Here is a 16,164-nt window from a genome sequence, read left to right as displayed (position 1 = left end):
TCAGAACATCAAGCTTCTTCTACCCGCTATGGCTAGGTCCTTGACAAAATGGACGAGGTTCACAAGGCAATGCCCGTAAAGGAAGACCTTACTCATGGCCTCTCTACTGTCAAAGATGAGGTCTATGAAGTAAAGGATATGTTGATAACGGTGCAATATAAAGTTAGAGCCAACACTGAGGCAGTCGCTGCTCAAGCCAGCAAAGCCAAAGAAATCCAGGATCAACTCACCAGACCAGGAATGGTAAGCTGGTTCATCAAATCTTTCAGCTCCTGCAGCAACCGGCCCCGGTCCCTGTCCCTGAATCTGACCATCAGCAATTGGACCGGGTGGCCGACTTCAATCTACCGCAGATGAGGCTCTATCTAACTTAAACAAGTTGAAGACATCTCCTCAAGTCTTAATGATCTCATCTCGTGTGTTGATCATGACAAAGACGGGGAGAAAGACAAAAGTGAGAAAATTGCCATGGAGAATATGAATGTTGCTGCTGCTAATGAAGCCCTTGCTATTTTCCCTCATGCAGATGTTATCCCTGCCATTGAGGATGCCATCACAACTGATGAAGCTGAGGATGATGATGATGATGATGATGCCGTGATAGCTTCCGCTACTCATGAAGACCTTTCCTCCAACTCTACATTGGAAGATGTTGGTGAAGATGGAGATGATGATGAAGAGGAAGATGAGGATGAAGAACCTCAGATCCCTGATGATGGACAAGACCTTGGAGATGACGATGATGATGAAGACAACAATGATAATGACTTCACCATTCAGTACCATCCAAGAACAGCTCAGAAAGGTGTCTCCCTTAGGGAACCAGCTTCCCAGGGAGAGAGAACCTCAAAGAACCAACACTCCTCCTCCAAGAACAAGGGAGTGGATGAATAAGGAAACCTTTCCATCCTCTTCAAAGAAATCAATCCGACAGAGGTTGCTCAATGCTCCAGGTTCGTGCCCTTTTCTCCAGAATCTGTGCCCTCTACTCTTCTACTCACTGCACCAACAAACACTTGTGGTCCTCCAGATGAAAGGGTAGTTGATATTCCAACATCTGAAGTTGTTAAAGACCAAAGGATGATTTAACTAAGTAGTTAGCTCAACCAAACCAGAGTACAAATACCTCTTCGTACCTCTGGTTGTGGCAAGTTCAACTCCCTCATAGATGTTGAACGAGAAGAAGCCTTGAAAGCCGAAGAAGAGGTGAGCATACTGTTAGGACCAAAATAGTCCTAAATATTATGAAATTTTTATAAAGGCAATTACTTTGTATCATATTGCAATATCATATAATTGGGCTTAAAGGCATTGGACTTTACAATGTAAATGTCACCTATAAATAGGTGACATGGGCTAATATTAGCAAGTTGTTCATTCTGTAATTCCTAATGAGAGGCGTATAGTAAGATTGAAAGAATTGTAGTTTACAACTTTCATGAACAATAGAATCTGGCTTGTTGATCAAATTCATGTTCTTATTCATCCCTCAATCTATTCTATGAGTTGGTCTTCAATTGTTGTTTGATATTGGGACACACACATACAACGTCAACAAATGAAGGATAGTATAGAGTTGGCCAAGTCTCTAGTTATCCAAGCTCTGGCCAAAGGGAAACTCAAGAAGAAGGATCCAGTCAAAGCTCAGGCCTAACTTTTGTCACAAGCTAGACGAGAACATCAATGGGTGCTAACGCTGAAAGAACGAAACCTAAAGTGGTGTAATTAAAGGATCAAGAAAAGGATAAGTCCCCATAACATCTCAAACGTCACCATCAGCAGATGGTATGAAGGATGGTGGAATCCTTATCTCATTAGTCATCTTTAGAGAGAACCAAGATGTTGTCACCGAGTACACTTCCTACCTCGGGCAATATGGCTTCGCCGAATGGCTCGAGATTTGATAGGCTATACAGTGATCAAAGTCAAAGCATAATTCGTTGATTGAAGAAATTCTGAACAATTTATTCAACAAGGTGTCCAAGAACATCGAAGTCTCTCCTCTACCAAAGAAACCTCCCTCTAGAAGAAAACACTTTTCAGATCCTGAAGATGGACCATCCCATAAGAATGAACATGAGCCTAGATTCTCTTTGGATGAAATTCCGAAGGATCGAAAGAAGTTGGATCTCTCAAAGTTGAACCTGACACTACCAACGAAGGATCCCTACATATCAACACTTTATACATGAAACCTGAGTATGGACTCATATTCATTGACTATGACAGTGAATACATGCTCCAGCAAGTATATGAGTTCCACCTCTATTCGATAGATTATTTGTATTATCTTAGGACTTGGCTAGATAATGATATCTTTGGAGAATTGATGGAACGCAAAATCAGAAAGGAGATGCTGAGACGCAAGAATCTTGGGGAAGATGTACCTGGTTATATCAACTTCAGTGACTTATATTCGACGTCTTTTCTTTTTTTAAATCTTATTTTCTTTTCTCTATTTCAGTACATAACCTATATGTAATAGGTCTACCAGTACTGATGAAAGACTTGTAATATTTTCCATTGTTTAATATTCAATGAAATCACCAGTTCACTGAAAAAGATCCTTGAAAAGAGTAAATAGGACAAGTATTTATGAGTTTCAGTACTCTTACATTGACAGATAACTTTCTATCCAGTGAATAAGCTTTCAATTTCAGTTATCATTATTATGTCAGTTTATCCTTGAATTTGTAATCCTTTACATCTTTAAGTAAATTCTCATAAATAAACTGTATTACTGAAAAAGATCCCAAAACAGTTAAAGGGACAAGTATTTTACATTAACCTTTTCCTTACGATTGTAACTTAAGCAATTTATTTATGTTGCTTTATCATCATCAAACAAGGGGAGATTGTTGTTCCTCTCTCTCAATTATTTAATAATGATACTTTTATCTATCGAAGTGTATTATTTTGTTATTCAGTTTCAGCAATCTTCACTGAGTCTGTTCGGTGATCGCTGAAAATGTATTGTATTTCATTTAGAAACCAATATACTTCAACAATACAAAACTCATACCACATATCCTTCAGTGATGTCGAAGACTAAAACTGAAGATTAAAGACCAGCAAGTTCGTGATCTGAAGCGGTGTTCAATGATAACAAGCTTGTCTACAAATATGTGAAGCCTGCACAAGATATATCAAACACTGATGAGACCTTTCAGCGTCATTCCAGTGTACAACAATCAAAGAAATCTTGTCGAGCAAAATTATTTTTGTCTTGTCCTTTACACACAAATGTGCTTACCTACTTTATGATAGAGGACTACTCATATATAGCCAAAAGGACTGTATATTGTAGCAAAAGATAAGCTTACCTCTAAAAGTTTGCCACGTGCCCTATAACTTCTTAATTTCGTTTAATGCAATGGGTATAAATAGTTGAATGGTTCTCCTCTTAGTTATCATATTCCTCTGTTGGGTCATGGACCAGCATCTTCCTAAATCGAAACGTGGTGCTGGCTGCTACGCTATAAGGAAATACGTTGCGCCTTCGCCACCAGCAATTGCTTTTGGCGTAGTGGTAAGCGCTTGGATCCTAACATGTGGTATTAGAGCAGGTCACGGGTTCGAATCCCATGGTGTGCATAATAATGCGAAAGGCATGCTGTGCAGCCATTGAATTCTAGCGAAGATCTTGTTAATGCTGGCAGATGTTGGGGGGGATTGTTGGGTCATGGACCAGCATCTTCCTAAATCGAAACGTGGCGATGGCTGCTATGCTATAATGAAATAAGTTGCGCCTTCTCCACCAGCAATTGCTTTTGGCGTAGTGGTAAGCGCTTGGATCCTAACATCCTCACTAAGAACTTACCCAATAAGTTACTTCTCTCTACTTTCTATCTAAGAGAAAGACCCATGTTAACAAGTGAAGAGCATATTTCTTACCTTATTTCTTGTAGCAAATCTTTTCTAGTTGCTATATGTATTTTATATGTGTTGCTCCCGTTAGGGTCTACAAGATGTGTATAAACAGTTTATGGGGGGGGATGAATACAAACACAGTAAACTTTTCAAATTTAAAATATATATTAACAAAGAAGGATCAATACATATTTTACAAGATTGTTTGAGGAAAAGATAAAGTAAAGATAACCTATCTAAACAATCAAAGTTGCACACAATTTCTTAGCAAAGAAGAATGATTTGATGTTTAACACATAGAAGAAAGTAAGTTCTTTTTGGGTAAGAACTATTTAGAATACTTAAAGGAATTCTAACTTGCTTTTGAAAATAAGTGTATTGTGTTCTTAGATGTGTGTTCTTTCACGTATAAGCGTAAGAGTTAGGGTTCAAGAGTAAAAGTATCTCTGCATGGAGATAGAACACATCTATTTATACCCATTGCATTAAATGCACATTTAATGCAATGCAGTAGGGTTTGAACATACGTCAAGCCTTTAGAGAAAGACTTGTCATTTGCTATAGTGAATAGTACAAAAGTCTATTCATGAGAAGACATCCTTTCATGGTGTTGGTGGGTAGTAGAGTCCACTTATCGGCTCTGTATCGTACTATACTCTAGAAAGGGTATGGGTTTGTCCTTTGTGTGTGGAAGTACAAGACAAAAACAATCTTGCTCAACAACCTTCTTTTGATCGTTGAATGATAGAATAACCCTGAAAATCTCTTCAGCATTCGCTGAGGCTTGGGTAGTCTTCACACATATGTAGACCAGATTGTAATCACTGAATACCGCTTCACATCAAGAACTCGTCAGTCTCTAATATTCAGTTTCAGTCTTCGACTTTAGCTAAATGTTCTTTGATGTGAGTTTTGTCTTCTTAAAGTATCGTTGTCGCTGATGGACTTACATTACATGTTTTCAACAATCATTGAATATACTCAGTGAAGATTATTGGAACTGAAAGACAGATACAATAATACTTCGTGTAAAGTAAGAGGGATTATCATCAAATCATTGAGAGAGATGATCAACAATCTCCCCTTATTTGATGATAACAAAGCAACATAAAGAAATTTTCCTTATCAAATAACAGTAAGGAAAAGTTACATATAAAGTACATGTCCCTTTTAACTGTTTTGGGACCTTTTTCAGTGACTCAGTCTTTACTTAGTAGATTTTCTTAAGTTAAAAGATTAAGAGAAAGTACAAGAAGAAAAACTGAAACTGAAAGCATGTTCACTGCCTTATAGATTGTCATTGAATGTAAGAGTAGCAATAGAACTCATAGACTTGTGTTCCTATTACTCTTTTCAGAGATCTTTTTCAGTGAGGAACAAAAATACTTATATTAATTTCAAATATAAATATTACAGGTTGTTCAGTACATGTCTAAAACTTATAAAATACTAGTTGTGTACCCGCGCAATGCGGCGGGAGTCGTAAATGTAAACGATTTTGAGGCTTTTCGTGTTTTCACGAGAGAAGACTTTTTGAATGATATGATTTACTCTTAATTTTTTTACATATTAATACATTTGAATGAATAAGAGTTATTGTTCCAATTGCAATCGATCGAACAAAGTTTAGAATTCAATATGTTAAAACCTATCCACCATAATTTACAGTAAACAACATTGTTTTCACCGGCCAAGGATTGTTAAACAACAATATAACCTATACTCGGGACTTGTTTAAATCAATTTATAAAAATACACAATGAACAGAAAGATAAGAATATGAAAAGTTCCCACATTTCGTAATTGCAGCAAAAGACAAAGAGAGAATTGGGAGTTCATGGTATACCAAAACCAGTTTTGGCAACGCCTTCATTTCTTGAAAGTTGAACATAAAATGTCACAAAAATCAAATGATGACATGACAATCTTCTTGGTCAAGTTCTTTGTCAATTTGATGTTATTTATATTATTTTAATCTTTAATAAGACACTTTTAAGTGTCCTATTAGCTTTAAACATTAATACAACAATCAAAAATATTTTATTAACTTTTAAAAATAACACAACACTTTAAAATGTCCTATTAGTTTCTAAAATAATATGATACTTTAAAGTGTCCTATTAGACTTTTAAATGATATAGCACTTAAATAGTGTCATATTAGACTCTAAAATAATATGACATTAAAAAGTGTCATATTAAATTAAATCAAATAGGACTCCCAAAATAATGTGTCATATTAACCATTTTAAAGGACGGATCTTGAAAAGTGTCCCAAAAAAGTGTCGTATAAAACCTTTTTTGTTGTAGTGACAATACGGCAAAGGAACCAATGCATGTAGATATAGTGGTCGATGGTGAAGCAATAATCTAACGTTGATGGTGAAGCGATGATCTAGCGTTGATGGTAATGCAATGAAAAAAATGACAAATACTGTTATAAGACATGAGATATGGCAAAACCAATGGTTTGGTGTCATTCGAACTATAATAATAAAGCTTCAAAATTTGGTCTATAGCAGGCACAGACCTATCTAAGAATTCTTCAAAATCAACCAAAAACATAAAAAATCATTTGGAATAAATCAAAAATCCTAAAAAAATTACATCGAAATAGTGAAATTCGGATTAAAACACAAGATAGCATTTAGCTTAATACATAAAGATAGCATTTAGCTGAATAAATAAATAAGCAGTACTAAAACAAACCAGATCAACTCTCCTTGCCTACTCCTCTACCATTCCCTAAATATGTAACTAACAAAAATTACTCCATCTTAATTATACAGACAGATTGGGGTGCACCAACCACATATGTAAGTCTTTTTTTGAAGTAATAGTCCTTTGCCAAAATCAATCACTCAAAGCACAAAAAGCACATTCATCGCTTTCAGTTCAACATCAAAAAAGACTCTGCTTTTATATACTTATGCCATATATGGTGCGATAGATGTAAAATTATATGTATATACCAGCGGGCACATGATTCAAGGTGATGCCGGTACTGTTGAGACCTTGCTGTACGGAGGCCGGGATCCGATTGGTGTCGCCGTAGGCAGAAATCGATACTGGCCCACAGTAATTCATAACAACCAAAGCAGAACTTATATTCTGAGCGATCGAATGAGGTTCACAACCTTTCGGTACCTGACAGTTCTCTATGTCCCACCACACTGATATTTGGTACCTCACAGTTCTCTATGCAAGTAATGTGGCTGTGTGAACACTTTTACCTGAAAAGTTCACATCAAATCACATTAATTAGCTGGTGTAAAATGATATATTGACAAATGAAAAAGTTCCATGAAAGGAGCATTTATATCCTCATGTTAGAGATGAGAAATGAGTCAAATAACAAAGAAGCATGCCAGAAAAACAATAAAATAGAAGATTTCTGGACAAGAGAAATGAATTTTATATTAACTAACAAGATTATCAAACCTTCTCTATTATTGCCATCGTTATATGTTTCGGTCACATCAAAACTGTCAATTGATGCAATCAAACATACCCAGCTCATACTGGAAATTATCATCCCCTTTTATGTCCCTTGTCTCTTAAATGGGAAGTGTTAGGTTTGTAACTTCTTCTACCAGAATGCTTTTGTTAGTTCTGCTTAATTGCCAATTATACGATAATGATAGTCTAATAAATGACTAAAACCTTTCATTTAGTCGATATGATGAGAATGTATATAAACACTTTCATTTAACTGAAAACCAACTCCACAAAATAGAATTGATCACTTCTAGTATGTCAGTACTGTCAAGCTACCATGAGCATATATCATTCTATTGCATTGATCATGCAACACTGGAAGATAACATGCTACCTAAACATTGATTCATTTGGATACATGCCATTCCTTTACCTACATCCAAATGCCGTTGAGCTCGTTCCATTATCATCCTAGTTACTTAAGGTTGAGCATTTTTACTAATGTTAGAAGGGAAAACAATCATTGTCATCACATAATACATGTAGCTTTATCAGCAGAGCTACCAAGCTGGTGAGTTCTTGTCACTTAACATCATTTATGGCCTCTATCTTTTAAACAAAGGTCGTCCCAAGCACATCATAATGTAGTACTTGAGAAGTGTCTACCGTCTAGTCTACTGTATGTGTATTTTTTTTCCCCTTCTGCTAATCTTTAAATGGTGGGCAGATCATGTTAAACTTGCACATATTCAACTCAGCCTTCTCAACGTTCACTTAAAAAATGAAGCTTGAAAATTAGTAAAGAACACAAAACAGATTGATCTGCAGCACTCGGGTGTTCAAGTAGGAATGGAATATAGGAGAAAGAGTTCCAACACTGACCAAGGAGCTTATACCCAGTGAGTCCACACCATCAATTAAAGATGTATCTAAAAATTGTCAAAATAAATCAAAAGAGCCTTGGCCAAGCTGAATCCAGAGGTCCAACCTTGATCTAAAATGAATATTCAGTCTCTAGGGCCCATAAGCTCAACTCAACATGATCCATTCAGTCCAACACTCAAGTTAGAAATGTCACTAAAAAACCATTTTTCCCTCACAATCACATATATAAGGTACCTAAGAAACAATCAAATGAAGTATGTATGTATTTGTATAAACAGATCTATACATACGTCGCTTTAGGGTTTATGGATTCGGTTTTACTCTCAGTTGCAATTATAAGACACATTCTTCAACCAAAGAAAAAGATAGATGGGATATTTGATAGTGGACAATTAGTAAATTCAACAAAGAATAAGTGAACAAAATGTTGATTTTTCTCAAGAAACTTATCTATGAAAATGCAGCAAACTGAAAAGTTTCCATATGAAATACTTCTGTTACTCCAGATAACAATATGCCATGCCCTTTATGCTTTCTAACTTGAATGTTGTCCTTTGATATTATCCTTGCTGAAAAAGCAAGTTCTAGAGCCCATTACAAAAGTTTTTATGTCAAGTCCAAAGATTGCCATCATAAGTACTTGCCATCATAACTATTTGCAAGATCAAAGWAATTAGTATAAGAAAATTTGCATCTTCAATTACACTCTCTTTCTATGTTTAGATGCAGCATTTTAACTTGGCTGTATGATGATTAATTTAGTTGCATAAATGCATCAACAATGAACCTGGTAATTCATGCAATCCTATTAAGACTTCTCAAGAGCACAGTCAGATAGTAACACATACAAGGAGTTCTAAATCACAGGCAATAGGTTGCACTATCACTGTTAAAAAGGAGTTCTAAATCACAGACAGTAGGTTGCACACAAAGAACATATCACTGTTAAAACGCAAAAAAAAAACAGAGATACCATAACCTAACTCAAAATCAAGTATGAAATATGTTGGAAAATAATATTTTGAAGTCTAAACTCGGTAAGAGTAAGTTAGGGTCTATTTGGTTTGGCTAATTTGGCCAATGTTTATAGATTTAAGATATATATATATATATATATATAGGGAGGGGGAGAACATCCAACTAATGCACATGTACAGTAAGAACATCCAAAAAGAAATGCAAAGAGTGTTTGAAGATTTCGATGAAGAAAATATCACTGTTAAATATAAAGAAAAGGAGTTCGATGAAGAAAATATCACTGTTAAAAAGGAGTTCTAAATCACAGGCAGTAGGTTGCACTATCACTGTTAAAAAGGAGTTCTAAATCACAGACAGTAGGTTGCACACAAAGAACATATCACTGTTAAAACGCAATAAAAAAACAGAGATACCATAACCTAACTCAAAATCAAGTATGAAATCTGTTGGAAAATAATTACCTTTGAGAACCTCCAAAGAATCGCCCTGAATCGCTTGAGGTCAGTCCTGAATAGCTTGAATCGCTACACACAAACTAACCAAATAAACCCTAACTTAACTAAATCAGATTACCCAACTCAAAATCAAGTAAGAAAACTCAAAATCAAATAAACCCTAACCTCTAAATAAACGAAATAAACCCTAACGCAATAAGAGAACTCACCAAATAAACCAAATAAACCCTAACCTAACTCAAAATCAAATAAGAAAACTCACCTCCACAAAATCGGCTGAATCGTGTGGGATTTGAATCGCGTGACAGGAGCGTGAATCATGCTTCATCATTTATACACTGTAAGTCACCTGAATCGTTTTCTTGAAGAATGAATCGTCTTCTTTGAAATCGTGCGTGGAGAGAGCGCCGTAGAGAGAGGGATAAAGGTGCGTTGGAATGAGGAGCATAGAGGGCCAGCCGAATACGTGCTTAAGGGTAGTACCAAATGCATAAGGAAGTTATACATTCTTAAGACTCTAAGACTCTTTGCATTAAAGGGTAGTATTTTGTGCATAATAAAGTGTTTTTAAGACTTTAAGCAAATTTGCTTTATAAAGTATTATAGATAAGATAGAACACTGAGAGTAGACATAGAATATAGGTTATACAGTGAATGGATAAATACAAAAGAAAAGACTAGTCTAAGTTTTTTAGATTAATGTAGCCAGGACATCTTCTCCGAGCTCCTTTCGACGTCGAAATTCCTTTCTGATCCTTATGTGCATCTGTTGGGTTCGAGTATGCGCGTTATTGTTGTATTCAAGTTCTTCATATTTTACATGATTTGTAATAGTGTAGGTTTATTATTTTCTTAGTATAAATAGGAGTTTCCTTTGTAATTGTCATTAGCAAGTCATTAGCAATTGTATTCTGAAATAAGCCTTGTAATTTCTCTCTCAATCAATCAAGAGACTTTTGGTGATCTACTCTCTCTTCATCTTATTTCTTGAAGATCTTAATCATGTTTGTATGATTTTGGGAATCACAATTGGTATCAGAGCAGACTGCAGTAGTTTTGATTAGAGGATTAAACAAATTTGCACGAATTTTAGTTGATTTTCGATCTGAATCTTCATCTGTTCATATTTGTTCTTCGTCCAGGATCTGTTTTTGATCATTTTTTATGTTGAATTTTGATTGTTAATCAATATTATTTGCATCGCTAGATTCGAAATCTGATTTTGAACAAGTTTGATTCACAATATTTTTTATTTTAAACAAGTTTTGAACTTGATTTGATCGATTTTTGAGTTTTCGAATACTGTTGAATGATCTTCAAAATTCATAAATTTTCATGTTTTGATCCAAAATTTTGGTAAAAAGTGTGAAATTTGTCTTTTTGGTTGAGTTTTAGTCCGTTTAACTCTTAGTCGATTTAGTCTGTTTATCGCTTAAAGCTTGTACGGTTTATACTTGTAAATTTTCTGTGTGAATTGGATTTGATCGGATTATAATAAACCGGTCATGTCATGATCGGTTTAAGAGGTAAATCGATCAACCCTTGTGCAGATAGTTGAGCGATTTAAATAAATCGCTTGGTAAGTCGTTTGTGCTTTGTGCGGATATTTGAGCAGATTAAGGAAATTCGCTCAACAGGTTTGTATGTTGTGCGATTTATTGTGCGATTTACCAGGTTAAGGTTGAGCGATTTATTCTTTGATTGAATCTTTTGAATGATCGTACTCTGACTTTGACTTTTTGAACGGATTTGTGAACAGTTCATGACTTTTGCTTTGTGATCGATTTAAATCTTTGACTTTTTGATCAAATTGATTTTAAGCGGACTTATTCGTATTTTGACTAGTTGACTTAGTTGAATTTGACTTGTTGACTTTTTGCGTCCAATTTTCATTTTGGAATTTTGACTAAGTGTTGAAAACTTCCGATTTGAGATTTTTAATCAAAATTGATTTTTGTGACTTATTCATATTGATTTTGCATTATCCGTATAATGTTTGCTTAATTGTCTATTTTTTTTGGCTAAGTGTTGATAAGTGTGCGATTTGTTGTCCGGACTTCTAATCCGGATAACTTTGTTTGTTGAAAAGTTTTGTCAGTTGTCCGGACTTCTAATCCGGATGAGCTTGACCGGAATCCTAATCCGGATAAGCTTGTGTGTTTAATTTTTTCTAAGTTTTGAATGAATGCAAATTCCTATTTGAGATTTATCAGATATATATTTTGAATACTGATCCTTTAATACAAATTTTGAACTGCAGTTGATCCTATATCATACGAACTGATAAAATGAGTTCAAGGAAAACAATGGCTATTGATACTGATACCAAGCCACCAGTGCTATTTCGTGGAGACTATAATCAATGGAGAGATAGATTTCTGAATTTCATAGAGAGAATGAACGAAGGAGATCTGATTATGGAATCTCTGATGGAAGGCTCTGTTATATACTACTGAGAGATACATGCTATTCTAGAACAAGGCATACTTGCTCAGACTGTTATTAAAGAAAAATTATGATATTCAGCTTAAGAAAGAGAAAGAGCCCATGTTGATGTGCTTTGCAAGTCCTACATGATGCAAGCACTGACGAATGACATCTACACCAGCATTGACAGTCATAAAGCATCTGGTCACAGCATGTGGGTTCAAATTGAAAAGATGATGATGGGTTCTAAAGTTGGAACTCAGTTGAAAATCACTAACTGTACATTAGCATATGAAGAATTCAAGGCTAAAGATGGTGAGAGCCTTGATGATGTTTATGATAGGCTTACCAGACTGCTTAATGATCTGACAAAGAACGGAATCTCTAAAACTGTAATAGAGATAAAGGTTAAATTCCTCAACAATCTTCAACAGAGTGGAAACCGTTTGCTAATCATATTAGATTCAATAAATCATTATCTGATATTGATGTTCATGAAATCTATGAAACTCTGAAGCAGAATGAGGAAGATGTTTTGGAGATCCGAAATTTAAAGAAGAAGAAAGAGAAGGAAGTTGTTGATCCGTTGGCTTTTGTATCTGAGAAGAAAGAGAAGAAAGTAAAGAGCAGAGCTGGAAACCAAGTGAAGGAAGTTAGCCAATCAAGTGAATCTAAAAAAGAAGAAAGTAACAGTTTAGATTCAGACTTTGAAATGTCAGAAATTAGACATGCCATAGCAATGCTCACTAAAGCATTACAGAAGAAGTTCCCGAAACAGCCACACTCGAACAACCAAAGATTCTCGTCGGGTTCAAAATATGAATACAAAGATAAATTTGGTGAGAAGAAGAAATATGAAGAAAAGAGGTTCGAGAAGAAGTATGAGAAGAAGCCGGAAGAGAAGAAAAAATTTGGCAAAGGCGTGGCTGATGAAAACACCAAATGTTATAACTGTGGTAAACTAGGCCACTTTGCTGTAAATTGTAGGAAGCCGGTAACTCAAAATACCGACTACTACAAGAATAAATTTCTTCTCTTTAAACAAAGAGATGCCGGGAAAGCGCTTATGGTAGAGGATGATCACTGGTTAAAATTGACTGATGAAGAGGAAAAAACTGAAGCTGTTGCGCACATGTGCTTAATGGCTAAATCAGATAACTGTTCTTCAGATGAAGAAGAAGAACAGAGTGCTAAAATGAATGAAGAGGTATTGGAGCAATCATGCATTAAACAGATGCATAAGATGATGCTCAAACTCCAATCTTTCCAGCAAGAATTAAAATCAGAAAAAATGCGTTCAAACAATTTTGAAAAAGAGTTAAAAACGCAAAAAGAAAAATATATCACAATGTTTAATGAAAATGCTGGAAACTTGGACTGGGCAAAACTTTGTTATCTGAGACCAAATTATTTGATGAAAAATCCAATATCTTAAAAGCCGAATTATCTAAATTAAAGGTAAATTATAAATCATTAGAATTAGTTAATGAAGAATAAATTGTTAAAATAAGTAAGTTTGAACTTCAAATAATTCTATGAAATGAAAAACCGAAGTCTAAAGAGGAAGTTTTATATAAACGAGGAAAAACTGATCAAACCATTTTTCTAAACAAACCATCTGAAGCGAGATTTTTTAACCATCGGGAAGGTTTGGGGTATGAAAATCCAAAATTTTTAGGAAAAGCTTTATATTATGCCCCGACCTTATACAAATTTGAATATATTGATTGCGGTCCCGAGTTTTGGGTAAAATTTACAAAATCTTCTAATGAGGTCGAACAACGGGAAGATTACAATCGTCAAAGAAAAGATAAAATGCAAGTTCCGTTTGATTATACAAATCTTAATGAAAGTTACAATAATCAAGACTCTGCACTTTCAACAGATTATTTTCACAGTTATTCAAAGGCAGAGCTTGAATCAAAACCAACTAAACCAAAGCCTTACATTCCAACTCTAATTTTTTAAAAACAAGTGGTTCAGTTGGAAAAGATTTTAACTGAAGAAAGACTTTCATTTAATAAACAGAAACAAGAATTTTTAAATAAAATTGAAGATTTACAAAATTSTAARATAAAAAYSGAACATGTTGAGTCTGAATATTTTTCGTGCGAAAAATCTTTGARTGAAGCCTCYGATTCAGAAGAAATTAATAATTTTAATGAAGAAATTAATTTTTCAAAAATCTTAAATTCAGATGTTTGTTTAGATAATGAGATTGATCGTTTTGATTTTTCGAACAATTTACCCAGTCATGAAGATTTTATTATTAAAATCAACATGACTGAGGATTCCGATTTAGCTTCAGACTTTAAAAAGAATTTTAATCAAAAACCTATTTCCGATGATGTGTATTATAAAAAGAATAAAACTAAAAAGAATTCGAGGAAACAGAAGAAGCTTACAAAGAAAATTAAACAAAAAGTTTGACATCCAATTAAAGCTGATAATTTTCTTTTTCCTATTTCAGATAAGGGGATCAAGTCTAAGACTATTTGGAGAGTAAAAGAAGAAGACAAATCATCAACTCAATAGAAGAAGAATAAATTTACTAAATATGTATTAAATAATTCGACATTGAATAATTCTGTAATAAGATATTCAGTTGATGAATTGCTTGATATAAGAAATACTAAAAATAATTGTTCTCCATGTAGAGTGAATTAATTACTTAAGTCTTTTACTTCGTTTAAACCTTATCATTTCATGCATTCTGCGCTTTCTGCTTTATCTAAGAAATTGCATGTTAAAGAGCGTTGGTTTGGTACCAATAGTATACCACCAACAAAATATGAGCTTAAAGGTCCAAAATTAAAATGGGTATCAAAACCCAATTGATTCACTTTTGCAGGTTAACCGGCATGTGTGGTTCTTAGACTCCGGATGTTCTAAGCACATGACTGGTAGAAAAGAACTCTTAGCTAGCTATGTTGAATCTTTTGGAAGTACGGTAAGGTTTGGAAACAATCAATACGCACCTATCCTTGGATACGGTGATGTAATTTATGGGAATTTAACTATTAAGAAAGTTTTGTTTGTCGAAGGACTTGGACATAATTTGTTTAGCATAGGTCAATTCTGTGATAAAAAACTAGAAGTCTGTTTTAAAGCTAACCAATGCAGCATCCGAACTACTGATGGTAAGGAGCTCTTAGCTAGAATCAGAAGATCAAATCTCTACACAATTGACCTTTTCAATACACAAGTAGATACTGATGTCTGCTTGATATCCAAGGCATCCTTAAAGCAGAATTTACTATGGCATCGGCGACTTTCACATCTGAACATTAAGTATCTTAACAAGTTGGTATATGACAACTTGGTTAAAGGCATCCCAGAACCGAAGTTTCATAAAGACCATGTATGCGGTGCATGCGAGATGAGCAAAATGAAGAAAGCTTCACATAAGCTGAAGACAGAGTTCAATACCGAACATCCTTTACACTTACTTCATATGGATCTTTGCGGTCCTATGAGAGTCCAAAGTATCACAGGTAAAAAGTATATGCTGGTTATAGTAGATGACTATTCCAGATATACCTGGGTTCATTTTCTGAGATCAAAGGATGAAGCGGCCGAAACGATTATTTCATTCTTGAAGACAGTTCAAAATAATTTGCAACTTCAAGTTCAGAAAATCAGAACTGACAACGGAACTCAATTCAAGAACAACTCACTCGGTTCATTCCTTGTTAGCTCTCATTTCTTTAGATGTAAAAGTATGGAAAAAGTAACTGCAAGGGTTGACAGAAGATGATCTGTCACAGAAGACCACAGAGGACCAATATCAGAAGATGCTCAAGCGTACAAGTTCCAAGTGACAGAACCTCTGTCGTGTCTCACAGAGGTTCTGGAAACTGGTCCTCTGGAAAGACAATGCTTCAAGACAAAGACGACAGAACCTCTATCATGTCTCACAGAGGTTCTGGAAGTTTTCTTCTACGTCAAGTGTGCTCTCAAGTTATATCCAGCAGAGCCTCTGTGATGTCTCACAGAGGGTCTGCAGCATGTCTTCTGTCTAGATCTTCTTTAGCTGTTTTACTTAGGTCTTTTAGCTGCTCGTGCTTATCACGTGTTCTTGTCTGTAACTTATTTTGATCCAACGGCTTAGA

General features: G+C 34.9%; 1 long non-coding RNA gene across 3 annotated transcripts; it reads right to left on the bottom strand.

Moving 5' to 3' along the window:
• Positions 1–6,528: 6,528 nt before the first annotated feature.
• On the bottom strand, positions 6,529–10,070 carry LOC112500853. 3 transcript variants are annotated; one of them, XR_003067379.1, is made up of 4 exons: positions 9,888–10,070; positions 9,632–9,705; positions 8,685–8,761; positions 6,529–7,102 (listed from the first exon to the last, which is right to left on the bottom strand). It is a non-coding gene; the product is annotated as an uncharacterized LOC112500853 (long non-coding RNA). The 3 variants fall into 3 exon arrangements; XR_003067381.1 differs by having other exon boundaries at positions 9,632–9,720; positions 9,888–10,024; XR_003067380.1 differs by having other exon boundaries at positions 8,685–8,776; positions 9,888–10,024.
• Between the last annotated feature and the right edge of the window lie 6,094 nt (positions 10,071–16,164).

The sequence above is a fragment of the Cynara cardunculus genome, assembly GCF_001531365.2.
Source record: "Cynara cardunculus var. scolymus isolate 2C chromosome LG 17, CcrdV1, whole genome shotgun sequence".
Taxonomy (NCBI): Eukaryota; Viridiplantae; Streptophyta; class Magnoliopsida; order Asterales; family Asteraceae; genus Cynara; species Cynara cardunculus.
This window is presented reverse-complemented; position numbering and strand designations above follow the sequence as displayed.